The 27984-nt window shown below is 41.2% G+C and overlaps 1 long non-coding RNA gene across 1 annotated transcript in view; it reads right to left on the bottom strand.

Moving 5' to 3' along the window:
- LOC134555322 (uncharacterized) overlaps positions 1–27984 on the bottom strand; it is a 35765-nt gene that overhangs the window by 4629 nt on the left and 3152 nt on the right. Inside the window, exons 2-3 of the long non-coding RNA XR_010081405.1 lie at positions 6428–6581; positions 5221–5364 (exon numbers count right to left, since the gene is read on the bottom strand). This is a non-coding gene — a long non-coding RNA (uncharacterized LOC134555322). The remainder of the gene's footprint in view (positions 1–5220; positions 5365–6427; positions 6582–27984) is intronic.

Raw genomic sequence — 27984 nt, 5'->3', positions numbered from 1 at the left:
GGAGCAGAAGAGACAAGCAGTGCCACAACAGCTTACATTTGCATAACCTCTGGGCTGGAGACAGTGTGAGATTTTCACAACTGCTAGCTGGAAATGTATTTGTTTAGCCAAGCTGCCAAAACTCATATTTTAGCTTGGGAAGTCTCTCATCCAATAAGGCTCTCATTACACTTCCACTGCTCTACAAGCACTTCATCCTAAGGCAATCAAGACGGTAATAAATAGTGCTTTTTAAAAACCAATGGCCCGGAGGCATAGGTGTTTGGAATACAGATAGAGTGGGATCACCCAAAGTCAGCCCCTCAGGAAGATACCTGGTAATTTCCTCATTACATCATCCTTGAATGTCAACCATTTCCTCTACAGTTGCACTAACACTGAAAACATGAGCCTTGTTGTTTTCCTTCACATCAATATACACTTAAAGAAAAAAGGAAAAAAAATCTCCTGCTACAAAAATATTGCCAGAACTTTTAAAACAGTATATGAGAAATAAAATGTGTGGCAGAGTCTGCCTTTACTATTCTAATGTCTCAAGACTGAAAACTGCAATAATTTTTCTGAATGACAAACCAAGTGCTTTTCTTGCTTGGTGATCACACAGCAATTTCACAGCTACTGGGTTTCATTACCCTCTTCCCTCCCCAGAAGATTTCCTTCCTATGAAAAGACCTTTCCTACTTTAAGTTCTTCTCTTTGCCTGAATTCTGCATTATGCTATTTGTAGAGCTTATTTTTCCCTTGTTAGTCAGTAAGCAGGGTTGTCAGGAAAGCACTACATAATCAAGTGTGTCTCAACAAGCTGAACTGATTCCTACAGCAAATCCTCAGGAAACCAAAGTGCAGCCCCCTCAGCTCCTACCAACTGCTGCTGCATTTACCTTCTAGATGAGAGACTTGGTGATCTCCACTACGGGTTTGCCCTTGAGGGAATGGAGCAGCAGGAAATAGGTTTACTCACACTTCACCCTGACCTCTGAGTGAGAGGAAGCCTTCCCTGTACAGTTATATGCTCACAGGAGAGGCTGATAAATAGGCAGAACCACAAAACAAACAACAGAGTTAAATAAATCCATTAGTGATGTTTTCTCCTCTCCTTGGCCACTTCTGGGGGTCCATCAGCAGCAAACTCAGTGCCACTAGAGGGCAAACATGTCCAAGCCATTTAACAAAATAAATCCCAGTACATCAATAGATAATCACTTTTCAGTACAGCTGATTTTATGACAAGAAGCCTCTTTGCCTACTTGCACCTTCAGAAGGGATGCTGTGATGGCATCTTCTACCAGAGACACAGATATCAGACACACTAAAAATATCCATGGTTGAAACTCTCCCTAAACACTTGGACATTTTATTACATGTGTCCCTAAAAATTTTATAAGTGCAAGCAAGAGAAACACTCTCCTCAGATACTCAAGTAAAAATATGGTATATGCATTGATATTCTTCAAACCAATACAAATGAAACAACCTAAATATTTTACATCCTATGGAAAAGAATTGTTTTGAAAAAATATATTCACAGTAGGCAGTCAGAGGGCTTCCAGAAAACTCTTGAGATCCCACTCTAGGTGTTTCCTATTAATGTGGGAGGTGATACAATGAGACATCCAGACTGACTCTCTGTACAAGGCTCTTGTCTGGCTTTCATCTCATTCTGAATGAGCACACAGGCAGCTCAAGCCTTGTTCAATAACTCTTCATGATGGCTTCAGGCTTCCTCTGTATGAGGAGTTAGTTATTATCACATAATATGGATGTTTAGCTATTCAACTATTTGAAATACAGAAGGTAGTTCCTTCTAAAGCAAAGTGAAAGGAGAAAGCAAAGAAAACTGCAGGGAATCATTCCCTGCAAGATGTGATTTAAACTATGAAGAGGAAACAGTATTCATTTGATAATTTCTTGAAAGATTTTTGCAGATGATTTTTCTAATTGAAAGGAATGATAGGTTTAGAAAGATCCTGCAGAATTGGTATTAAAGTTCAGAAGCTGGTGAGTCTGTTTTCCCTTTAATGTAAGCAAGACAATATTTTTTGTTAACAGGAGGTCCAGCTCCCTAACGGCAATGAAATGCAATCTCTGGAGCTGCATTAGCCTCTGGTATCAGTAAGTGACCTCCCAACATCAGGATTTTATAAAGATTAGCCCAGCAAGCGCATAAAATGTCAAAAGCTACAGAAAATTTTCAACATTTTCCTCCAGCTTCTCTGAAGGAAAGTTGTCAAAGTAACTGTCTGCTAAACATATCATCTGACTTACTACAGAAAGAAGGATGTCAACACTGCATGTCAAATCCAACACTCAGATATATTTTTTAATGGGCAGGATCTGACTTAGACAGATCCCAAATCTCTCTGCAATTACCTGCATCTGTAGGAAAGGCACAAAAGGATTTATCTTAAGAGCTCTCAAACTATCTTCTAGCCTTGCTTTTTGTGACAAAAGCAAAGTAAAAATCTAAGGAAAATATTTTCAAAGGCATTTTTTGGGGAGACTGTGTTAGCTGCTCCCCTGCCTTGACACCAGCAATGGTGCCATGTGGGTGCAGTTTGGCCGATGACATTTGCTTTCATCTGACACCTTTCCTGGGGATCTGTGACCCTTCCCACATGAGCTCCAGCCCTCTGTCAGCAGCCAGACACCAGGACACCCAGAATTTTCAGAAAACATTTCACAGGTGGGCTAATGCTACCAGAACTAGTCATCTACTACTGCAGCTTATTGCCTTCAGAGAAAGTGTTTGGGACAACACAGTGAGAATTGAAATTACTCTCTCTGCACAATCTCTTAACCAGAGACCCTCCAAACATAGAGAGACAGAGAACAGAAATGCAAGAACACAAAAAAAAAAGCTGTGCACTTTCAAGATGTTTCAGCTTGAAGAGCTTAACCTATTGAGTATGTCAGTGGTCCCCTGATATGGCCACCAAGGACATGCCACGGCAGTGGGAACAGACACTGCTTCCTGAAGCCAATGTTCACACAAGCGTAAAAAGCAAATTAATTCATTCCTGCCAACCAGGACTATCATCTGTTCCCTGCTAGATTTTCTTCCTGTTCAAAGTATACTTCGAAAACAAACAGTAATGTGACAGGAAGTCTAAATTTTGCTGCAGGAGCATCAGGGTCCAGGAGCCCTTCCCTCAGGTTAAGGGAGATATGTCAGTCAGGTGTGAAAGTTCAGACCTGTGGGTGGTCACTTCAGAGATATATCCAGGCACTACATCTAATTAATCATTCAGTATTAGCCCAAGAGCAGGTCTATAGATGCAAATCACAAATCATTCCACTTTAGGATTATGACATGTGAACCTTTACATCTTTCTTTTTCTGTGTCATTTTTACACTCACACAAGGTATGTACAGAGCCCTAATGTCTCTTTTTTATAAAACTTTTATGAATGTCCACTGAAGGAGAAAAAAGGAGACACAAGCCCTTAAGGTTAAAACAAAATTTTTGCTTTTGTAACTAAATCTTATTCCCTCCTGGATTAGATTCACCAAGCATACAAAGCTGTGCTTTAGTAGCCCAGGAAAGAAAAGCGCTGGACAGGTTTTTCAAGTGTCCCTCTGGAATCTTAAATGAAACATGAGGAACTGCTCACATTTAAGCCAGCAGTGTGAGCAGTGTGCAGGTGTTAGAGAATGAGACAACACATCATCTAATTGCCAGCATACCTCACTAGCTTTCTCCTTCTTTTCCTAATAATGCATGAGAATTTAAAAAATAAAAAAAAAAAAAAAAAAAAAAAAACCACCACCACACAGGGAGTTCTATAGAAGATGATTGTCCGAAAACACATGAACAAGATGTTTTGCCTTCTAGGGAGCTCCTCAGCTGCATAGGCAAACTCCTGCTGTTCTGGACTGGGCTGGATGCAGCAAGTCATGCTAGCCCTTACTTTTCCTAAGCTTGTCTTTTTATCTGCTAATTGAAGATCATTTATTCTTTAAGGAATATGTATCATTTTAGTATATCTTAATCTTTTAGAAGGTGAGAAAAGACTTGGAATTGTCACATAACTTATGTATTCAGAGTATGGTAATTCCTAATGGGACAAGAGTATGACAGAAATGGAGTTCTCCCCCAACTGCATTCTCCTCAGCTGATGGGTTTGAATACGAGGCCTGAGCACCTTCCTCAAAAGAGGGAAGTGTTTTCCTCATTCTGGAGGAAAATATGTTCTGGCATCAAACAAATGGACAACCTTCTAGGAACTGCTCCCCAGGAAGCCTCTCTGCAATGGCTTCTGGTTGAAGCTCACACAAGAATTCCGTTTTTCACAAAGGCATTAGGTAGAAAAGCTTTAATTATTAAAAGAGTGTGAATTAAGCAGACAGTGCAAGCTGCACCTACAGTGCCTTGGTGAGAAGGCACTCTGTAAACAGAATTATTATTTCATCAACACAGTAGACTCCTCACTTAATGGCTCACTAACTGGGCCAGAGATGAGATTCGATGTGAAGAAATCAATGACTCAAAGCAAGAGATTCAGCAAATATGAAACACCTAGCGCTTAGCTCTTAGGATTGCATATTGTCTCCTGTGGAAGTGACTCGTATCATGCAGGGAGAAAATAACACTCCTGCTGCTGCATCCAACTGCATCCATAGGAGATAAGACTGAATTGGTGTTTTGCTAGCACTAGAGTCCCATACTTTGGGGAGGGGGGTGTATTTGCTTTTTGGTGTTCTCTTTCTGTGTTATATCTGCTAAATTAGTAAGCATTGCTACTTCCTATTTTCAAAATGGTCTTACTGCTTTCTTTCTTCTTTTTGTAATTCATGACTTCTAAGTCAGTATTTCTTAGTAATGGTAGCCTTATTTTGGTGTCCACCAGATGTATACATCAATCAGAATGACTCTGCTGTACCGCAGAGCAGAAGCACTAAAGGGCATCCTGCAAAATTAAGTGGGGAGAATAATGAAGTCCTTCAAAATTCTTCTCTGTTCTAACCATTATAACAACTCGAGAGAGCAGAGAAGATATTTTCAACATGCGGCTAAAGGTGCATGACTCTTCTTCAGACAGCTGGCTAGAGGCTAACTGGCAAGAGCAATAAGTATCTATCTCTCCTCTCAGGGAGTGAGCATGATTCATGGATGAAGAATATCTTATTTTCCTACTCACCAGCACACTGAGGCTTTTGTGTGAAATTACTTCTTGAGTTTTCCCTTTCTCTTCAGTGCTAATTTAGGGATATAAAACTCACCATGCTGGCTCACTTTTCACTGAAGTGATTTCAGCTTCACTTCCAGATTCTCAGGGAAAATCTTGGCTTTACATTCATCAGCTCCTAATGAAAAACAGCATATCTGACTTCACAAAGAAGGGTTCCTGGTGTAGTGAGGATTGTCTGTGCAAAGAGGGAGAGATGAGTTAAACTGCAGAAGAAATCCTTCATTAATGGTACCAAAGGACTGCACAAAACCTAACTAATTCTCTGAACGAAAGAAGGATTAACATCCCATTTTATAGGAAGGAAAGTGAGATAACAGAGCAAACACCCAGGAAAATTAACAGACAGGATCACTGTGGCTTCAGTTCCACATGCACTCTGGTGGGTGGAAAGCCAAATTAGGGCAGAATCTCTTCTATTGCTATGACAGTTTGTTTATTTGTTGCAATGGAAGGAACATCCTAGCAAAATTTCTCACAAGTAATTTTCTTTAGAAAATCCTGCCATTTCTCATTTGGAGTTTTTTCCTATCAGCATGCATCTTTACTGAACAGGACAATTAACAGTTAACGTCACAGAAAACAAATATAAATTGCACAAAACTGTGTTAAAATCATACTGACACCTTTCATGTGTTTTTGGAGATAATGTCATTGTGACACACCTTTCCGGCTGCTTCTTGTAGAGAGGAATAACACAGCACAGAAATACAGCACTGAAAAATGCAGTTTACAGTGCCTTCCTGAAAAAAAGCAATAACCTTTTTCTACATGTAATTGCTGTAAATTCACCAAGAGCACTTAATGGACAGGAATACAAAATGAATCTCAGCATTTCTATATGAAACAGCTGTTCCATGAACTGGCCACAATGATTTTTGACTATGTGACTGCATCCGTAGTTTGGAAACAATTAGCCAGGAGCAATTATTTATCTTGAGTTGTCACACTTGTTTTATCAGCTCTTTAGGGGGTTCTCCTGTAAGCATAGAATCTGGACAGCTGAAAAAGCAGGATTTTCCTACGCCAGTTGGACCAAGAAATAAAATGCAAATCAATGACAGCATGTTTAAATAAAATTTGTGACATCCAGTTTCATCCATCATTTTCTTCCTTTCCTTGTTAAGACAAGAAAAAAAAATTACATTCTCACTAAGACTCAGGGGATCTCAATATATATTTAGTAGTCACACCAGTATACAGGAATCACGAGAATGCAAATAAATCCCATCCTTCATTACCTCATACTTTCCACTCCTCTAATTTGCAGTGGTAAATTTGAAATCCGAACAGTGTCGTTTTTCAGCCAGCACTGAGCACTCCCGGGTGCCTTTTGCTGCCACTGGGACATGCAGCTGTGACATCCAACACCTATGTAAATCTGGGCCGAGTTATCTGCAGTGAGACAAAGCATGCAGATGAGAAAAAGTGTTGCTTTACCATCTCACAAGGGAATGAATATCAGTAGTGAGCTGCTGGCTCTGTTAGAGGTAACTCAACAACTTTACAATAATGTAAGCAGCCTTAGGAATAGGAGGTTGGTTTTCAGAGCATATCAGGAGACAATATAGGGCACTGTCACACAGTCAGGAAATCATGTTCAGGTTTTATAAACCACAAATGCAAATAAGCCCTGGCAATCCTTATACTATGAACACATAAATAGATTTAGTATGTATAAACCATTGGGTAACTCAACTGGAGAACTGAAACTGTCTGGGAAAAGATGCCAGAATATAAGAAGTTTCTGAGTACCCTAGGACAGACATATCAGGCTTTCTAACTTCACATGTCTGAGACCTGAACCAACATACAAATGTTGTTGACATAGACATCGTTTTCCAGGACATCTTGAGCAGTTAGCCAAGTGCAGCATAGCTGCACAAAAGAACTTGCTGTCACTTTTTATTCAGTTATCTGGCTGCTTAGGTATGGGCCACAGCCTCTGGACAATTGCTCTGAGTGTTCAGTTTGTGAGCAATAACCATCACTTTTTGGGAAACTAGCAAGGGTGAGACATTAACTGCTTAAGTGTGTATTAAAAGGCTGCTTCCTTTCAAAACTGAATTAAAACTTGGCCTATACAATTCTTTTAAAATTAACTTCTTTGTTCTATCTATAATTTTTTTCTCCTTTTTTTTTAAGAAGCAGCTTTTGAACATGTAAGCAGACTTGGGATCTGTTTGTGCTTTCCCTCTCGATACATCCCAGTCTCCTGTTCTGAATTTTGATTCACTGGTGCTGTCCCCTGCCAGGCTTGTACCCTCAAACTGTCCAGCACTGCTCTGCTGTCACTGCACTGTTGCTCTTTGGCCACAAATCCTTTTACAGGAAAGGGGCTCTGGGTGCAGCTGCCATAGGTGCACAGGACAGGCAAAGCACCTCATCCTGGATGCCAAACACGAATACACCGCCTCGCAGTCAGGGGGTAATGAAAACTGAAGACACAAAGGGATTTTGCACTAGATTTCTGAAAAATCCAAGCTGAGCTGACAATCTAAGCACTTCTCTGTCAACAAAGGCTGCTTGGGATTTACAAACTAGCTGTCCCTCCTGAAGAGCCTGATTTATTTGGTGTGCTTTGAGCAATCTTAACGTATGCCAAGTTTTTATTCACAGACATGGCCTTCTGCATAATACCCGAATAGAGTATTTGCTCAGGAAGTGGCAGACCTGAATTCCAGGCTTTTCCCTGCTGAGGAGGGCTGAAACTGTGGCTTCTGCTTCCTGGGGGAAAATGCAGAGCCTGCAAAGAAGCACAAATCTGGATTTGAGGAGAAGAGACCTGGGACTCAGTTTCTGCTCCCTGGGAAGTTCAAATACCTAACATCAGATGGAACCTGTATTAAAAATCAAATACAAGCCAGAAATAATCAAGGACAGTGAGACTGGGACCAGGAATACATCACTCTTGGCCAAGATCCATAATCACTAGGTTAGATAATGATGCCAGTCCTCTTGGCAGAACTTATTTGCAACGTGCTCTTGCAAATATATGATTTCAGTTCTGCAGCAGCTTGTATGTCTCTGCATTGCCCCTCCATGGCACAGTGCAGACATACCTTCTTCTCTTTTACTGAAGTGCAAGCTATTATGTTCCCTGGGTCAGAGAGAAGTTATGTGTAATACTAACATTAATGTAACTACTGCAGCTTCACTATCCTTATGCATATCCTTCACATATCCTTGGTATCCATGGTACTGCCTGCACCTGGAACAGGAAACCTTTCCATTTAATTTTAAAAATGTTCTATGATTACAGCAGTCATCCATCTAATTGGGGCATGTTTCAAGTAATATTTAATTAGGTTGCAGTAAAAAGAAAGCAAAATTGAGAATCCCCTAATTAATCACCTAAAGAATTTTAGAATAAATATCCTTGGGGATTTTAGAGTTAAGAAGATAAAGATTTGAAAAGGAATAGTATGTTATAATTCATCTGCCCTTGTCTTTTTTAACACATCTTACTTTTGCTACAGTGGGGATGAGATTTTCTGGACAGCTGCATTTTCAGGTCAGCACCACAAGATCAGGGAACATTTAAGAGCCACTGCTTCATTCTTCCTCCCTGTATGGAGCTTGGGGTGCACAAAGCTTTCTGCCTCCCACCCAGAGTGCCTGTCTGGGGCACAGGACATTCCCCTCAGCCTACTGAAGTAGCTCTGAGCACACCAGTTTCCAGGAATCCCACCCTTGAGCCTTCCTGATCCTCTGGGTGATCAGGACAATCAAAAGTTACATGCCTTAACTGGAAACATAAACATCTTGTATGTCCTTAGAGAATTAGCCCCCAGTTTCACTCTGTGCAATATCCCATCCAACTGAAGCAGTTGGGGCATAGATGCACTTGGCCTTCGAGACACTCAGACTTCTTAGGAATTGGGAAGAACGTAAAATTCAAGCATCAAAGACAATTAAATGACCTCCTAGGAGAAAATGATCTACTTTATTCAGTTCCCAGGAAAAGCAACTTTCCCAGCCACAGTCAAGAATAGCTGCTGCAAGGACTCTCTGCCATGTAATTTGTGTCCATGTCAGACACTGGCCAGGAGACAGAGCAGTGCAACATTCAAAGTGGGTCATCAGAGGTTTTGAACATTAGCCTGCCTTTGACTCACATTCCACAATTTAGATCATTTCCAAGCAAGTCTGTCACACTGAATGTGCAGTTTTTAAAACCTGATGTTATGGCTGTGCTATTATTGTTCAGCATGTGTTTCTTCCACAGCAAGATTAGAGACTTGCTTTCAAAATGAGGACCAAATTTATAAACCTGCATTCAGTGCATTGTCTCTAACAGGATATTTTTCCTTTGCACTCTTTCTTGTTTAATGTAAAATGAAATTCCATTTCATTTTTAGCAAACCTTTCAGCTGGAATATGGTTTTGACTAATAAAACATCTATAAACACCATCAGTTTTACTATGTATGACTGCTAAGTCAGACCTTGATAACAACATTTGGTTTGACTGGCAGCAGCAAGGTAACCATGGACACTGCTATTATTAAGAAAAGATAAAAAATTACATTCCAGTAATTCAGAAACATATCTTTTCTCTTGAATGGGAAAGTGAGAAAAAATATTTACAGATCTATTCCCACATCAAATGCCATGCCTATTACTGGTAACATTAATATTATTATCGTTTTAGCTGCAGTGTTTGGAAACACCAGCGTGAGGTCAGGGCTACTGAGGTCAGAGAGATGCCTGAAGAGAAATTATGGTCTTTGAAATTCAAGGACCAGGGTTGGAACAAACAAGGCAAGTGAGTAAAAGAGACTGGTTTTATCTCCATTTTTAAGATTAAGGAAAAGAAACACAAGACAAATCTTTACTCGTCTCAAGGACATTGTCATCTTTGGAATTACTTTTTCTGTGTCTAGTAAGCATAAAAAAGGCATCAAAAATTGCTAGACTATTCAGTCCTGAATGAGTAAAATCATATCTTTGTCCTTACTAATATTTTGCATTATTTATAAATTTTTATAGACATATTTTAAATAACAGTTTCTATAAAGACTAATTATACAGCAGACTGTTACTGACATTTTATTGTCTATAAAAACATCTTGAATTCTGAAGTTTCAGCAAACAGCATCCCTTAGAGAGCACATCAATTTCATCTGTGCATTTTTCTAGCCAACTTGCATTTTCCTCTGTGCATGGGTGTCAAAAACTACAATGAGTTGACCCAACTGAAACCAGCTGTTGGTTTTCTTGTTTGAATTATTTTTCTATCCCACTTTGCTTTTGCCCTTTGCCCTTTTCCATACTGACAGCTTTGCCAGAATAAATCTTCACTGTTCAGCCAGACAAGAAAACATCCCGCAAACAAGGTTATTGTCCTTCTTGGCCAGGTATGCATAGCCCAGATTGCTAAGTCCCAATTAGTGCGTCAGGCTGTTTTCACTTCTCTTATTCTGTATCATCAAAAGGTCTCTTTGAGTACATCTACCTGTATGCTAAAAAACAGATCTTCATGTGGCAGGATGCTTATACATATATTGTATCAAATACTTACATTATCTCCTCTCAGTCCCAGGTAATTTAAAAAAATCTTTACAAGAGTCCCTGAGTAACCTAAATCAAGGCAGAAAAAAAAATGATACAAAATATATAAAAAGCAATAAACCTGTAGTTCATTGTAGCCCCTAACACTTGTTGTTGTAAAATTACTTCTGTCACAGTGGCAAGCAAGTGTCTGTGCTTTCATCTGGAAACAAAGACTGAATTATTGTCTCTGATGTCAAGGGAATGTTTTAATTTCTTGTGTTACTGTCACTTGAAAGCGTGTCCCCTAGCCTACAGATGGAGAGAAAGGGCTGGGGTTACAGACTCACTAACGTTCCCCACAGAGTTTTGTGCCTGCACTCTGTCTGAAACTCATCACTGTGGTTCTCACAAATAAAGCATGATTTCATTAATGCAAGCACTGGGTTCAGCTATTCAGGGATAGACCTCATTGTGCGTTTCTTCAAAATGTTCCTTATGTGGTCTATAACTTTGGAAATTTATATTTCTTCATGAAATATTTGCCACTCTGCACAAACTGGGAGATGTCAGTTTCATTGTGTCCCATCACTTCTTAAAACTATCACTGGAGAAAGGATGGGATTTTCACTAAGATTTTAGCTGATCAGAGCATGGAATGTAGAGAAGCTGAGATGGCTCAGTAATGCCTAGCAGTAATGTTAAGGACCCAATCACCAGTTCTGTGTGTATATATATATATATACATACACACTAAAACATGTAAGTAACTAAAAGAAGTCAGCAGTTCATAGCCTATTCCTGTGTGTTTATAACAGCATTTAACCAGTATAAAATTTAAATACAACCCTTTCACATCTATATCATATCTATATAGATTTGGCTCACCCAGTTTGTTTTTAAAGATATCAGGTTTGCTGAGACTCCCTTGCCTTTCCTCTCACCTTGCAGTCCCCATTAAAAAGAGGATTGTGAAGTTCCTCTGGATGCCACTCACTTTCCTTCGTCTCTGTGTTGAAAAAACATACATATCTAAGGGTGAACACTCTCAATCTGGTCTGTAGCTTTGGACTCTGAAGCAATTTGGAGTTAATAGTTTTGTTACAGGGTACTTTTTCCACGTGGAGGCTAAGATTTCCTTACATCTGTAATCCACAGCTCTACAGCATTTATCTGTATCTTTCAATGAGCAGGAGTGAATCAGCAAGGGCTGGGCGCTGTCCTGGACTTCTCTGTGGTTAATTTCAATTTAGGGATGAAAACATCAGCAGCTTGAAGGGGCAGAAAATAACAGAAGGAATAGCAGGATGCCAAAATGAGATGGTTTTCACTGTTACCAGATGCAAAGATAGAAGAATAAAGATACATGAGTCTGGTTAACCAGTTTGGTAGCCAGGTGACAATGTATTTACATACAGCCCAGTCCAGCCCAGTGCTATTGCACAGCTTGGGTTCTTTTAAATAGAGATTACAATCATTTTATAATAAAACATGCACCATAGCAAATGTTCTCAGGTTGTATAAGAAAACCTTACATAAGAACACTTGATACTAAGAAACGTCTTCTTACTCAGTATATATAGAACACAGAGTCCCTTTACATGTTCATTGACACCTCACAAGTAGCTAGGTAAGCATAGGTAGCAAAGTACTGACACCTTAAAAGTCAAGAGACCCTCAGGAGGATGGAGAGCCCCATCATTTAGACCCCATCTCTCTCCCAGCAAAGAGGACAGGACATGGACAACAACAGATCAACAAATGGGAAATTCAAAGTGCTCACAGCTCCCGGTGTTTTGCTACAGTTGTGTGCTCATCAACAAATACATTCTTGTCCACTCTTATTGCAACAGGGCTCAGAAAACAGAGATCACATTCCTTTGTCTTCCCAAACTAATGTTCAAAGTGAGAAATAACAGGAAAGTTAGAAGCCAAAAATTCATGCAAACACAGTCTGTGGAACTCAAGGAATTCAATGCCACAGGACATCAACAAACTGAAGCACTGCAGATAGCTCCACTGCTTATACAACTTACAGGCAAAAGCTTATCAGAATTTGTGACACACAGTGTAAAATCTAAGGGATGAGAAAACGATCTTCCTTTCTCTTCTGCAATGTGGTGATGGGTGCAGTGTTGGGCAGACAAATGCTGCTGACCCTGAAGAACTGCAGTGGCCACCTTCCAAAGGTTCCCAGGCCTGCAGTTTGAGCAGGCACAGAAGTTCCTGCTGCTGTGACCAACAGTTCTCCAGAGACACACCATTGATATAAATAGTGAAGTTCATATGCTTGTTCCTAAAAATTTGCTTTTACTTCTGCTGTGTTCCATTCTTGTATTTTGCCAATATACTGAGGATAGTATTGCACATCTCTAATGATTTTTTTTTCTACTTTGGAGCATGTCTTTTAACCAAAGTACATGAAATCTACATTCTTATTAATAGATTATGAACCACTAATGCAATTATCAGTTTAAGCAAAAAATAAAATCATTTTGAAGTTACTAATCCACACATATGTACCATTAGAAAGAACAATATAATTTCCTGCATATTTAAAAAATTTAATTAGAATTTCATTTTTCCAATTCTTACTAATTAAAATAAAATCCACAGACTGAAAATGGGGAAAGTAAAGATATCTTAATATCCTTATTGCCTTCAAGGCATTGTAATTTTAGATAATGTTATTCTCCTAAACTTTCAGTTGTACTAATTTTTTTCTCTCTACTTCCATATTATTCTCCTCAAGCACAGATCATGCATTTCCCCCATCTTATGCTCCTACTTCATTTTTTCCTAGGGACTGGTTTGTTCAGCAGCAAGCAGGCAGTCATTTTAGCTTCTTTATTCCCTTCATCCCCCATTCCCTTTTGTGGATCTAAAGGATACACCTAAGGTGAGTTGAGACACTGTTCGTGAGATCTTTCTGTCCACCCCCACCCCAATAACAATAATCACAGACAAGGTGTCCTTGTTCTTTCCTTGCTACCAGAACATTCAAGATTGACAACTCTATAACGAGTTGTTCATTTAATCATACATGTTCTGGTGGAAATTATTACCTTTATTGCAAAGCTGTGTATAGATAGAATTAAATGCTCATCTTTGCAATAAAGAATGTGCTCTTCTGTAAAATAATTACTCCATTATCAGGTCTGCTGTAAGTATTGTGCAGCTGCTAGTAATTTTTCTTATTCTGTGGGGATTATAAAGGGAACCTGCATTTCCAAAGTACAGGATTTAAGACTATCAATTATTTCCTTCATGGCTCCCTCCCTTTCCAAAAGAAAATAATCTCCTCTGAAGAAGGTGTCATTCTTATGACAACAGAAGGATTGCAATATCACACTTTCAATGAGAATGCTAGACCTGATTCAAAGTCCAAAAATTTGAACTACATGAAAAGTGTCCTATTAACATCAGTGAGCTGCTCATCAGCTCTGCTGAACAAAAGCTCCCCCTCACTTAAGGTCCTGCTGATAGCTGTCAGGCCCTTGAAAGCTTTGACATCCTGGTTCCAGTTATGTCAGCTCCCCCAGTAAGATTTATACAGGTTTTCTGCCCATCTTCACTGGTTAGGTATATTCAAGTCCTTTTTCCTTGCTTCAAAAGCATGTTTTATACGGCTTAACTTTTAAAATCTTATTAAAATGACAAGCATTATAGAGACTGTGCCAGCAGTAATAACCAAAGTCATAGCCCTTTTAAGACACATAAAATTTTGAAACCATAGAGTTTCCCCTATGCCTTGCAATACATGTGATAGTAAAACTTGAAAGAAATTACTGTTGTATAATTATCATTTCCTGAAAAAAAGCCCACTAAAATAACTTACAATTGTGAATGTTAGGTGTGGCTGAACACATTTACGCCTTCAGAAACATCAGGAAGTTCTTTTTACTCTATAAACACTCTTGAGAACTGATGGGCTAAACAAAGCTTCCCTGCCAGGTGTACTTTTTTATGAAATAAAGCATCACAGGAGCACATCAAGGAAAAAATCAAAATTAAGACACGAGTACTGGGTGCAGACAAAAGAGAAATAAATACTCTGGGACAAGAACATAAAACAGGAAATCCAAGCAGGAAAATGACAATTATGTAACAGGCCTTACAAGTAAAGGAGATAAAAGAAAGAAAACAATATATGTACATTGTCATGATATCCAATCTTCCACAATCCAACTACTTCCATTCTTTTGCATCCAGAATCACTAGTGCAAAATCCTGTGATTAGAAATGGAAGCTAAAATAGGAATCATGCTGAAAACACAACTGCACTGGAAACCATCCCTGTCCAACCAAGCACTAAATATTTATACCCCAGAGGAGAAAAAAGGCCTTAATCAAGGCTAGTCCAAGCCCACAAACTTTCAATTCTCTCTGCTCAAAGGCAGCAAAGGGCAATAATTCTACCCACATGAACCAAAATTGAAACATTTTTTCTGCCTGCAAAGAAGAATCACAGTACAAGAAAGGGCTGATTTTCACAGAGCTGATTTTTGGTTCACCACAATCTGTAACACTGCCACAGGCTTCCCCCAACACCCTCACAGCCACCGCAGCACCATGCAAATGCCATCAGAGCCAGGATAGAATAGCTAGTGCCAGCTGAACCCAGAAAAGCCAAGCTGTAAAAGCAGCAGCAGCTGCAGCATTCAGCCCCAGCCAGGCTTGCTGACCCAGCCAGGGCAGTGGCTGAGCCCTGGCGGTCACAGCTCGAGCACCTCCAGGTGCCTGTGTGCTCCCCAGGAGCAGCAGGGGGTACCTTGGGATGGCAGAGCACTCAGCGGGAAACTCTCCCAGGGCTGGGAGCACAGGGTCCTTCTGGACACATTGGCTATAGTGTTTTCTGGGTAGTCACCATTGCCTTGAAGGACATGCTGGTATTGTGATCCCAGATGGATGCATTCTGCTCCTCCAGCTCATTAATGCCAATCTTTTCTACAATAAATAAGCTCGGGAGCTGGTCTTCTCTGGCCTCTCCTGGATGATTTATGTCATGGGCTTGCAATAAGTCATGCTGAAGCTTTTCTGACCCAGATTTACTCCAACATTTTAACTAGTTTGGTGACTTCTTTCCTGTCTTTCAAATCCATTATTCAGCAAGCTGGTGCTGATGATGCACTTTCAGCCAGGTTGCTTTCATCTTTCATTTTATTAAATGCAAATTGGATTTGAAAATGAAGGCGGACACTGCTGTAATCATACTGGCAGGTAACAGTGTTACTCAGCTGTCAACAGAATTCAGCCTAAATAGATCATGGCACAAGAAAGAAATTGTATCAATGACTTTGCTTTGCTTGTATTTAAATATTGCATCAAACCTATACTGTCACAGGGGACAAAAAAGTGAACGCAAGTTGCAAACATAGCACTCATTCTATATACTTTATCTTTTCCCTTCCTTCTGCTCCTTAGTTAATCCAAGGGGAGTTTTTACAGCATGAAATTTGTGCATTGTTTGCCAAAAAGGTAGCAGGATAATAATAAACCAGACAGCACCAAAGCTGTGGGTTCCACTTTCTATTACTGGTTTAGATAAACTAATTAATTAAAATATCAAGAGCATGTTTTACATGTGAATACTCTTGAGTTCCAGAGACCTAAAAGTAAATCAGTATAAAACACTAGGTACAGCTATACACTGCTAACACTGATTTGCTTGCCTGTATGTTATTTGTAATAAATAACATTATGGTCTGCTTTTGTAAAAGTAACTATTGATAAATTAATCAATTGCACTAACTCTGTGTGAGCAATATCCTTATGTAAAATACAAGCCAGCTGTGGCACAATCAAAAATATCAATGAGTATTAACCAGATTTCAGCAATTAATTCAATGAGGCCTCATTCATGAGTTGGACTGTGTCAATATTTTCCTGTCATTGTTAAGATTTTAATATTAAGGAGCATGTCCATGCTCATTGTTCTTTACTATTGATACAAAAAATATCCTGAGACTCTCACTAGAGGGTGTAGTATATAGTAGAGAGATATTCAACTGTATTTTTTTGCAAAGGGACAATTATTCCCTACAAGGAGGAAGGAAATGCAACTACAATGCCTCCAAAGAACAGACTAAGCACTCTGAATTGTCTCAGCAAAGGACACAGATGGAAGAACCCTGTATTTTCTTTAAGTGAGGACATTTTATTAACCACTGGCAATGTCATAAGAAGGTGGGGGGGTTAAACATCTGGTCTGAGGCCTGGCAAGATTCACCCAAAGCCTTGGGCATGTCGTCAGAATAAATCCTGACGTGTCATTTATTCTGTTCTGTGCAAGCACCAAAGTCTGCTGTCACGAGTCTGTCTCACTTTGACTGCAGCAAGCAGCTTCTCACCCACTACAGAGCTATAATTTTGTGTGCCCACCACTCTACTACAAATGCTCTCAGAAATAGAAATGAACAAGTGGGAGAAGTACTTAACATTCTGCCACACTTCCAGTGCAATGAAAAAGCAGGAGGGGATTAATAATCTTGTTGGTGTGGTCAGAAAGGGGACTCAGACTCTTGTCTTCACTCGCTCCTGGCCAAGACACAAAACTCAGCAGCACGGTCCATTCACAACAAGCTCCCCTCATTCCAAAAGGGTGTCTGCCTTAAGCAGGGTCAGTGACTCCTCATTCCTCTGCACAGGTTCCCTCAGAAAACAGAAATCAGGTTTCTCCATCTTCTGAGGAAAATTTCAGCTAGTTAGGAAAAAGTGTTGAAGTCAAGTTGTGCAAATTGACCTAGGAGTCAAGTACTTTTACCCCTCCAAAAGCTGCAGAAGAGTGTCAAAACGGCCCCTCAAGTCATCACACATGCCTGTGCTGACAGAGTACCAGCAAGTTTGGATCCAGGTATTTTGCAATTGAAAGATCTTGATTGTTACAGATGTAAATAAAGAAATCAATCAATTTTGCATATATGCATATTTATCTCTATATTTGTGCTTTCATCTGAAGAAAAATCTTATTCATTTGAACCAATTCTAATTTGAATTTCTTAAGGGTTTCTTTCCTTTATTTTTATTCCTTACTAAGAATGTGCTGTGTACACAAATTATGTACATATATCCAGTGCACTTCCTACATGGCTCCGTATGGCATCACTGAGAGCCTCAGAGATTCAGCATTACAAGAAAAATCACAATACCTCTAATAAGTATTCTGTACTTGTGTAATCTGACAGGTAGGTGCAAGAAACATTCCTATTTTTTAAAATAAAAATTCTTAAATACATTTAAATGCCACACCCACTCAGCTCACAACCCTGCTACTGTGTCAGAGATTTCCTTGCACATGGACATATTTCAGCGCTGGGGTCAGACTCCCTGAGCAGTACCTGCTTTCCCAGCTGCTGCAGACCGAGCGCTCTGCTGGGACTCGAAGCAGGAGCCTGCAGCAGAGGGCACTGTGAAAGCACCAGAGCTGCAGCCCTGCACAGAAAGAGCTGGAAAAGGAGTAGGGATATCCCCCTAGGGGACACGAGTGCCATTCTCCATGCTGCTGCCCTCATTTCCCCTGCTGGAAAGGTGATTGTTGTTCCTCTGAGCAGGTGTCCAGCAGCCAGGCTGTGTTATCCACCATGCTCAGAACAACAAGGCCAACCGAGCCCTTACTGAGAAGCTGCTGTTAATGAAAGCTCTCCCAGGTGAGGCCTCTCCTGGGATGGCTCCTGCTCTTTCCAGGCCAGGCAGTGGGAGTACGGCTGAGGGGATGGCAGAGCACTGCTGAGGGCACGGGCACAGCGCTGCTGAGGGGATGGGCACAGCGCTGCCGAGGGCACGGACACAGCACTGCTGAGGGCACGGGCACAGCGCTGCTGAGGGGATGGGCACAGCGCTGCCGAGGGCACGGGCACAGCGCTGCCGAGGGCACGGGCACAGCGCTGCCGAGGGCACGGGCACAGCGCTGCCGAGGGCACGGGCACAGCGCTGCTGAGGGGATGGCACAGCGCTGCCGAGGGCACGGGCACAGCGCTGCTGAGGGCACGGGCACAGCGCTGCTGAGGGCACGGGCACAGCGCTGCTGAGGGGATGGGCACAGCGCTGCTGAGGGCACGGGCACAGCGCTGCTGAGGGCACGGGCACAGCGCTGCTGAGGGGATGGGCACAGCGCTGCTGAGGGCATGGGCACAGCGCTGCTGAGGGCACGGGCACAGCGCTGCTGAGGGGATGGGCACAGCGCTGCTGAGGGCACGGGCACAGCGCTGCTGAGGGGATGGGCACAGCGCTGCTGAGGGCACGGGCACAGCGCTGCTGAGGGCACGGGCACAGCGCTGCTGAGGGCACGGGCACAGCGCTGCTGAGGGCACGGGCACAGCGCTGCTGAGGGGATGGACACAGCGCTGCTGAGGGCACGGGCACAGCGCTGCTGAGGGCACGGGCACAGCGCTGCTGAGGGGATGGGCACGGGCACAGCACTGCTGAGGGCACGGGCACAGCGCTGCTGAGGGCACGGGCACAGCGCTGCCGAGGGGACGGGCACAGCGCTGTAAAACCGTGACTCTGGGAATTAGTAACATCTACCAGTGCATGACACGTGCCTGTACAGCCCACAGATGTGCAGATGTGCCTGGTCCATAAACTCTGTTTGAGACTTTGCTGGCTGAGCTCTCAAATGTTCCTAGGAGAGACAACGCCATTAAAATACGGGTTTTATAATCTGTCATTTTCATTTGGAAGCTGAAGGCAGCCCTCCACTGTTCTGCTTTTATACTCTGTACTGTTAGATATTCCCAAACACCCTACAAAGAGACTGAGCCTGCAGAGCTGAGATAGTGAATATTTACAGCAGTGCTCAGCAGCCAGCATCTCTGAATCTATCAACAGCTCCTTGCAGGAGGAATCAACCTTGTCTATCCCCATCTGCACAAGTACTTTAAAGAATAATTTTAGAAAGCAAATGAACCATTGCAGAGCCATTAAAAGAATTAAATAATCCATAAGCAGCAGTAAAACGGTACAATAAGGAACACTTAATGTTATTAGAAAAGTCAGTTGCATGTGGACAAAGGCTGACTGACAAATGAGAAAAATATTTGTTCACTGTGAGTGATCTACAGCAGACCTACAGCCAATGGTACCAGATGGTAGGGCTGGATTTTTTGTAAACACACCTCTTCTAGAACCAAAAAAGCCTGGTTAATCGACCGTGGATCATGGTCCCATAAACTAAGCAAAGCTGTGCCTGCCCAGTACCATTGGCAGACGGTTCCCATTAGGAAAGCAGTAAAGAAAAGTTCCTGGTTTCTTTGGGAAGCATCTGGATTCTCTGGGAAGCACACAAAAAACAGAACTTGAGTAATTCTGGACAGATCAGGTAATACAAAGATCTTATTCAACTTTCCATGTCTGTGTTGGATAATGTATTTCATTTGAATGGACAGTCTTTCTTTCAATTCAGAATTTTTAGCCTGTCAAGAGCACAGGGATACAGAAGTAAAGAGGGGTGCAGCTGAGGACTTTATCTCACACAGAGTGGGTTCATCATATGATAACCATGAAAAGAACATTGATTCTCAGTTTGAACGGTTATTTGACAATAAAGAATTGTATTCTTAACTCTAGCACTGCGATGGTATTTAATCCATGGATTTCAAAAAGCTTCTCTACAATGTAGAGGATGAAAGAAATTTCTAAAGCAAATAGGCATAAAATATTTATCGAGGGAAAACCCTGACTCTAGTTATTAATCTACAACAGCCTTCCCAATCCATGGAACATCTTACTTTGTTTATTAGCATGGGATCACAGCTAATCCTGCTGTATGTCACTTGAGGATTACTGACCTGATTCATGACCAGCTCCATTCATTACAGCATCTCAGAACCAATTTCTAGATTTGACACTCTAGAGGGAAGGGAATGACAATCCAGAGGGACCTTGACAAGCTGGAGAGGTGGGCCTGTACAACCTTCAGGAAGTTTCAGCAAGGCCAAGTGCAAGGTGCTGCATCTGTGTCTGGGCAATCCCAAGCACAGTTACAGGCTGGGTGGAGAGTGGATCCAGTGCAGTCCTGGGGAAAAGGACTGGAGTTGCTGGTGGATGAGAAGCTCAGTGGGATCCATCCATGTGCATTTGCAGCCCAGAAAGCCAACCGTGTCCAGGCTGCATCAAAGGGCAGTGTGGGCAGCAGGCTGAGGGAGAGGATTCCACCTCTCTGCCCTGCCCTCGTGAGACCCCACCTGGAGCCCTGCACTCAGCTCTGGGGCACCAGCACAAGGACAGGGACCTGCTGCAGTGAGTCCAGAGGAGCCCACAAAGATGCTCAGAGGGCTGGAACACCTCGACTAGGAAGACAGGCTGAGAGAGCTGGGGTTGTTCAGCCTGGAGAAAGGATGGCACTGAAGAGAACTTAGCATCAGTTTCCAGTTCATAAAGGGGACACAAGAGAGCTGGAAAGGGACTTTTCACAGGGGCCTGCAGTGATAGAACAAAGGGGAATGTCTTTAAACTGAAAGAATAGGTTTAGTGATTAGAAAGAAATTCATTACTGTGAGTGTGATGAGGCACTGGAATTGTTTGCCCAGAGAACTCTGGATGCCCTGTCCCTGGAAGTGTTCAAGGCCAGGTTGGAAGGGGCTTGGAGCAACCTGCTCCTGTGGAATGCGTCCCTTTCCACAACAGAGAGGTTGAAGCTAGGTGACCTTTAAGGTCCCTTTCAGCCCAAACCATTCCATGGTTCTAAGAATTACAGTGTAACTCACAGTATCTTCAGGTACTTTAAAAATTTTCTGGGAATATTTTTTTTCCCTATGCTCAAAGAGAATAAACTTTCTCTGACCACAAGATGGCCCTCATGGTATATTATCTGTGCTGTGGTATACAATATCCTTGCCTTATTCATGCTGCATAGCTTGCAATCTTCTAGTTTCACTTTATTTATGTATACATATAATCTATTTCTCCCTGCTACCTTCTGTTAGCAGAAGACAAAGCAAAATTCCTGCATCTGTCAGATAAATTCACAGGCTCTGGGGCAGTCAGGCCGAGTTTGTGGCTGTGCTGTCCCAACACCCCAGCCCCAGCACAGCCACAAGCACACTCTGTCGCTCCACACTGTAACCTCCACATGGCCACACACCCCTCAAGGTGGCTACTGCACACCCATGGCCACTGGGAGAGAGATCTGGAGAAGAGTCCTTCCCCCATCACAAGGGCTGGCTGCCACCAGGTCAGGTGCCAGGTAAGCAGAGCTCCTCCTTGTTCTCCCATTATGAGGTTTTGCATCTCTTGCTTGTCACTGTTTTCTCAAGGATTCTTGGTATTGCTTCTGCAGGCATATTTGACCTGTCATTGTTTCATTTCCTGTGTTTTCTCCCCAAAAGCCACATGATGGAGCACAGTGATGTCAAGCAAGGAAACTAAACTGTTTCTTTCAGTCTCTGGCTTCCATGGGAGCTCTGCAGCCTTCAGCTCTATTAACAGAGCTCAGGGATAGCTCTTTTTTAAGGTTTCTGCTGGTCTAGAGTTGCAGAATTTCCATAACAGAGCTTCCTGAAAGAGTATATCAAGATGACCCAAAGCAGGCCAAGGAATTAAATATATAGCCTCCTGCCTAGAAACCTACTAATTTCCTGACTGAAAGTGTTCAAAATAGTAAAATGTTACAACAAGGAGTGACAGCAGAATGAAGGACAGCCCTGTCTCAGCCCAGCTGAGCTGGGATAACTTCAGGATGATGTGATGCTGATTTGGTAAAGCATAGGTGTGGAAGATCCATGATATCCCAGGACAGGGTACCAATAAAGCTTTAAAAGTCTCTTGAACAAAAGAACAAAAACAATTTATGGTCCACATACTAGTCAAGTATGCCTATTTCCCATGGGCATCCAGTGCTCCAAAAGGGTGACAACAAGAACAGTTGAAAAAAAAATAAAGGAACCATTATAAATTTCACTAGAGAATGTTTTGCTGTTTCTAATTCCACACTGAGGGGACAATCTTTAGGACTTCTCAGTTTCATACGGCAAGAAAAGAAACTGCAGGTCTTTCCATCGTTTCTAGAAATGGACTTGAGTGCTGAGTTTTTGGAGATGCCAAACCTTCAGGTTGACCCTCCCCAACTTCAGTCTGTAACTTATCTCTAGTCTGTGCCTGCAGCTAAAATGTAGATGGTTCAGCCAGTAATGGTTATCTTTACCAGCATATTTGTGACCAACATCTGCGTGGCTGATTGCTGATCATAAATCATTCAGCACAATGAAAGCTTATGTGACACATAAGAAAACAGCAGTTCTTTAAAGGATGAGAAATGTATCCTTGAGTAGTTCCAGAAAACTTAGCAGAAGAATTGAAGACACTCAAACTATTATTTCTTGATTATCACACCAACACATAACTTGAATACAAAAAGAAAACACTGTATTCCATTAAAGAGCAATAAATTTTAGATCTGTAAAACCAGAAATAATTCTTCTCTGCCAAAACCAGTTATAGCTAACAGCACAGTTATCATTTAATGCAATCAGTATACTTTTACATCTCTTTCAGACTGCTGAGGATGTTGACTGATGCCAGTAATGCAAATCAAGAGTTCTCTGTAAGGAGTGAAATCTAACTCCCTCCTTCCCTAAGGAAAAAAAAATACTCCTACAGCTTTGAGGAACCAAATTATGATATTATCATGGCATGTCAGCTCTTAATTTCTGACCTGTAAAAGAGTTTATAGTACCAAGAAAAGTACCAGTATTAAATGTGCATATATTAGACTAAAATCAATTTAGCTCTGTATTGCCTCCTGAGTTAGTGACTATCCAGAAAAGGGTGGAAGAAGGGAGGAAACACCCTCTGCAGAGCTCTCCTGGCACTATTAATGCTGTTACTGGGCCTGCTGAACTCTGCTAGTACTAAATTCAAACCTAAAGGCTGCATATTTCTCTCAGCGTTGTTAGTTCACACACACATCAGTAGGAGGCTTCTACAGTGCTAACCATAGGACAGTCTATAAAGTGCAAGAAATCTACTACCAAGAAATCAGCATAAGCTGGTAAAAATAAGAATGAAAACTGAACAGCTTGACTGAGTCTTCCGTGAAGATCAACCTGTCTGATCAACTATATAATTGATATTATATAATATCAATTACAATTACTTTGGTCTGCTGTGATTATTCTGCTTTCTTGCAAGAAGTATTACAGCTTTTCAGAAACACTGGGACATGTTAGACATGTCAGACTACAGTCTCCCTTTTAAAAATCCACATCCTCAAAATTTTACTTGTTCAGTTAGCCATTTTGAAACAATACTTTGTGAACACCTTTAAGGACAGATCTTGTAAAATGACTGCCTATTTGGGGATTCTCCTTGAAAATTATTTGCACTGTTATTCCCATATTCACTTCTCTGAAGAAATGTAATATTCATACACACATATATATAAAATCCATACTCACATACATGTGTATACATATGTATATAAACATCCTCATACCCTGGCGTAGTATGATGGTCTTTTGTGGCTTGTGGAAGTGAACAATTGCATTTGTACCAGGAACATCCATCACAGAAATCCTTCTTGATGCTGGGAACAAATAAACCAGCAGCAGCTCCCAGTTCCTGTGCCCCTGCACCTGGCTCAGCTGTGGGAAGCAGCTGATTGTGGCAGTCACAGGATTTCCACTCTGTCCAGGGGTCACAAGAGCCTATTCAGCTCCTCTAGCACAGGCAAGCAGAGCTTGGGCACTGCTGGGCTACTTAAACTCAGATTTGCAGGTTTTGAACAAAACTGAGGGCAGATTTGGATACTTGTTGAAACAGCTTGCTCCCCTAAGCCCCAGAAAGGTGGTTCTCAGAGGAGGGTAGAGAACATGGTAGAAAGGGAAGGGTACAGAGCATCCTCTGGAAGAAATGTCCTTTTGAGATAGCCATCCCTTTGAGCTGCAGCCAGGAGCCCTTAACTATCACATATCAACAGTAAAATGTGCAGAACCACGCGTTGCCTTATGGCATGTGAAGGGCAAAAAATAAAATCTTGGAGATATATACATCTCTATGTGAAAAATCTTATTTTTCACTATTCCTACAGCAGTTATTTCCCTAATCTTTACCTTGAAAAATATAGCCCTACTACTTCACTCTAGCCCTAAGACCATTTCATACTCCACTGAGTACCAGCCCTTTGCTTCTCCAGGGTATCTATTATTCTGCAGTGCTATCAGAGGTGCTGCCTCATAACAGCCCAGTTTTGCTCCTGCTTTGATGCTACCAGACCATCAGAAAAGGTTACACACTTTTGTGGGAGCATAATTCGACCTGCTAACCACTTATAACTGGTAATGAAATAGAAATAAAGAACATGATTTGGCTTCCAGGGCCAAAAATTAATTTACTAAGCTGGTAGTTACAGGAAAAAAACCTTTCCATTTATGTACTGAAGATTTTGTCTTTTAGTTCCTGGCACATCACTTTAATAGATCTCTGAAACACATCTGAGATTGAAATAGGTCTTTAATGTAGATCAAATATGGGAGACAGGGAACTCTCTGGTTTCAATATTTCAAATTTATCCTTCCTAAATTGCAATAAATGTCCTTACTCTCTTTCCAGACTCTCTTCTCCCAGTGTTCTTGCATTAACCTATTTAGCTGCCTGTCTGACACTCATGAGGCATCATTGCTTGTGAATGTTCAATTCAACCAAATCTTGGGCAATCTCCTTTTACAAGAATATTAAGAAAGGCAAGAGTAACACTTTGTAGAGCCCAAAGTCCAAGGACAACACACTCCACTCTGTCACAGCAGGCCTTCCTAGGGCATGCTCTGCATTTCCTCATTGCAATTGAGGGAACCATCCCTCCACATCACCATGCAATCTTGATTTCTAATACTGAGTCCAAATACAGTCCAAATTCAAAGGTGAAGAAAACATATCAAAAGTGGTCTCACATTGTCTTCTTGGATACTCTGAATTGGTGTGGCTAAGAGTGAGTCTGAGCCATGATGAAAGTAATTTCTAGTGTTATCTGATCTGGCTGTGAGGGGTGCCTGAGACCTATCTACATGTTATTCCCCTTGCCAAACATGAGGTTCAGTCTCAGACTTTTTTGTCCTGTCCAATATATTTATAGTCAAGAAGACTGAAGGGAACTGAACTTCAACAAGACATCAGAAAGTCACAGCACACTACTACCACTAAGCAATAATAACAATTATAATAATAATAAAGGATAGAATACGATGAGTTGTGTTTGGAAAGCTTAGTGGAAACCCCAGTACTGCCATGATTTACTTTGCTGGGAGTCAGTCTTCGCAGTCAAATGTACAGCACTTTATTGTATGACATCTCTACACAAAGGAATCTTCTTGCTTGTTCAGAAATATGACCTAATTGTGCCAGAGAAACAATAAAGTACTTTGAAAGTCCAGTAGTTTTAAACACACAATTGCAGTTTCCAGTTCTAGATTCCTTATAGCTAGAGACCAGGGTTTTAAAGTGAAATGTTTTGGGGTCAATATTTGGAGAAGCACATGCCTCTGCCTCTGGCTCACTTTTTGAGTATATGCTGTCCCATTCCTCACAGCTAAACAGCTGCTCAAGAAGGATCATCATTACATTGTTTAACCACTGCTTTCAAACACAGGCTTTTCAGATATCTTATGGAATGAAGTACTTCAGAATACGGTTAAGTTCTAAAAGTGTCTTCTCAGTCCTTCCATTTATATCACTAAATGCTAATTCCATAGATTCCTTCCTTAACTTCCCAAACTTTCCTAAGAGCAATCCTTTTCATAAAGGCTAGTCAAGCTAGACTGTAGCCTTGAATCCAGTTCCTCCTCACCTACTCAAGGATATGTGGATTTTTTCTAGTGAAAGCAGCACATCAACACTTCTGTGTTCTCATTTGCCTTAGTTCTTTTATAAAATACATATTTTCACATCTTGGTTTAGGAGAACTGTATGCATTAGTGGAAAACTATAGTAACTTAGAATTAGAGTTATTAACCCTAAATATCCTATATGCATTTTCATCTGGCTACATAGGGAATTCACAGGTTTAATCTATAGAATAGTCTTATTTTCTCTACAATGAAACTGTCTAATTCTAATTGTGGGTAGATGGTATTAGGTTTATTCCCTTCTTTAATTATTTCTACATAAAAAAACAAGTTGAAATTTTGTCAAAGCCACTTACTTTGCCCTAACCCCCCACATAAGCCATCTTTTGGAAGACTGTTCAAGTACAGCATCAATCCCTCACTTGCATGGAGTGTTTTAGGCAATACTTTCCCTTTGTGCACTTACCAGTGAGTGTTACAATGCTAGTCCCAGCAAGCTCATTTTCCTTTTTACCTTCATTTCTCTAGTTGTACTTTTTGTGGCAAGTTCCCTGATGTTAACCAACGTGTCTCACATCACACACGGTAGAAAAACCATCCCTCCTCCCTGCTCAGTATACATTTTACCACTATATTAAATGCTATTAGGTTCTCACTCAGAGATAACACAAAGAGCCCATTCACCCTTTCTCCTCAAGGTGCAGAGGGAAAGGACTTCATGGGTACATCTCAGTTCTAAACGTTTTCAGGATAACAGAGGGGTTCATGCTTTCTTTTTTCTCATTTAAACACTTCAAGAAGGGCCATAGGTCAGACTCGCATTCGGGTCCTTTCCTTTGGAAATGCTCTGGTTCCTACATGAAGCACAATGGCTCGTATGACTTAATTCTACCTCAAAAACTAGCAAGTAAATGAACAGAGAATACCTGAATAGCTTTTCAGTGATCAAATTGAGTCTTTCACCAGATAGGCTCTAACTTATGCAGCTTTCTTTTGTGTGTGAAAAATCCATTTTTCTTTGCTCATTTGACAGTGAAAGTCACCAGTCCCAGACTGTTACTGAGGCAGTTATTACATGCTTTGGGTTTTAAAGCAGTGCTCTTAACAACACCATGGAACTGAATTACCTCAAGGAAGCTTTGCCATTTTCCTAGGAAGGAACAAAAAATTATGGGGGAGGAAGAAGAGAAAAATAAATACAGCTGGTGACTGACAAGAGTATCATTCACTATGGATTTTAAGGTTATGACATTTATTAATGTTAAATCCCTTCTCCTAAAAGACAGAGATTCCTGATAAGACAGATTTATACATTCCACATGGTAGTTTGTTCATATAGAGTGGAAGGCCCACTCTGCTCTTCAGGACTGGAATCTCATTCTTGCATAAACTCCATAGTTGTCCCATTAGAGGAGCTTTGGCATCTCTCTCTGTTCTCTAAAAATTACGAACTATTCCTATCAAGCCTTTACATGGAAAATATTCTCAAATATTTATGCGTGTATGCAAAAACTGAGGCTATATAAGTATAAA

Source organism: Prinia subflava, chromosome 10, assembly GCF_021018805.1.
Source record: "Prinia subflava isolate CZ2003 ecotype Zambia chromosome 10, Cam_Psub_1.2, whole genome shotgun sequence".
Classification (NCBI taxonomy): domain Eukaryota; kingdom Metazoa; phylum Chordata; class Aves; order Passeriformes; family Cisticolidae; genus Prinia; species Prinia subflava.
This window is presented reverse-complemented; position numbering and strand designations above follow the sequence as displayed.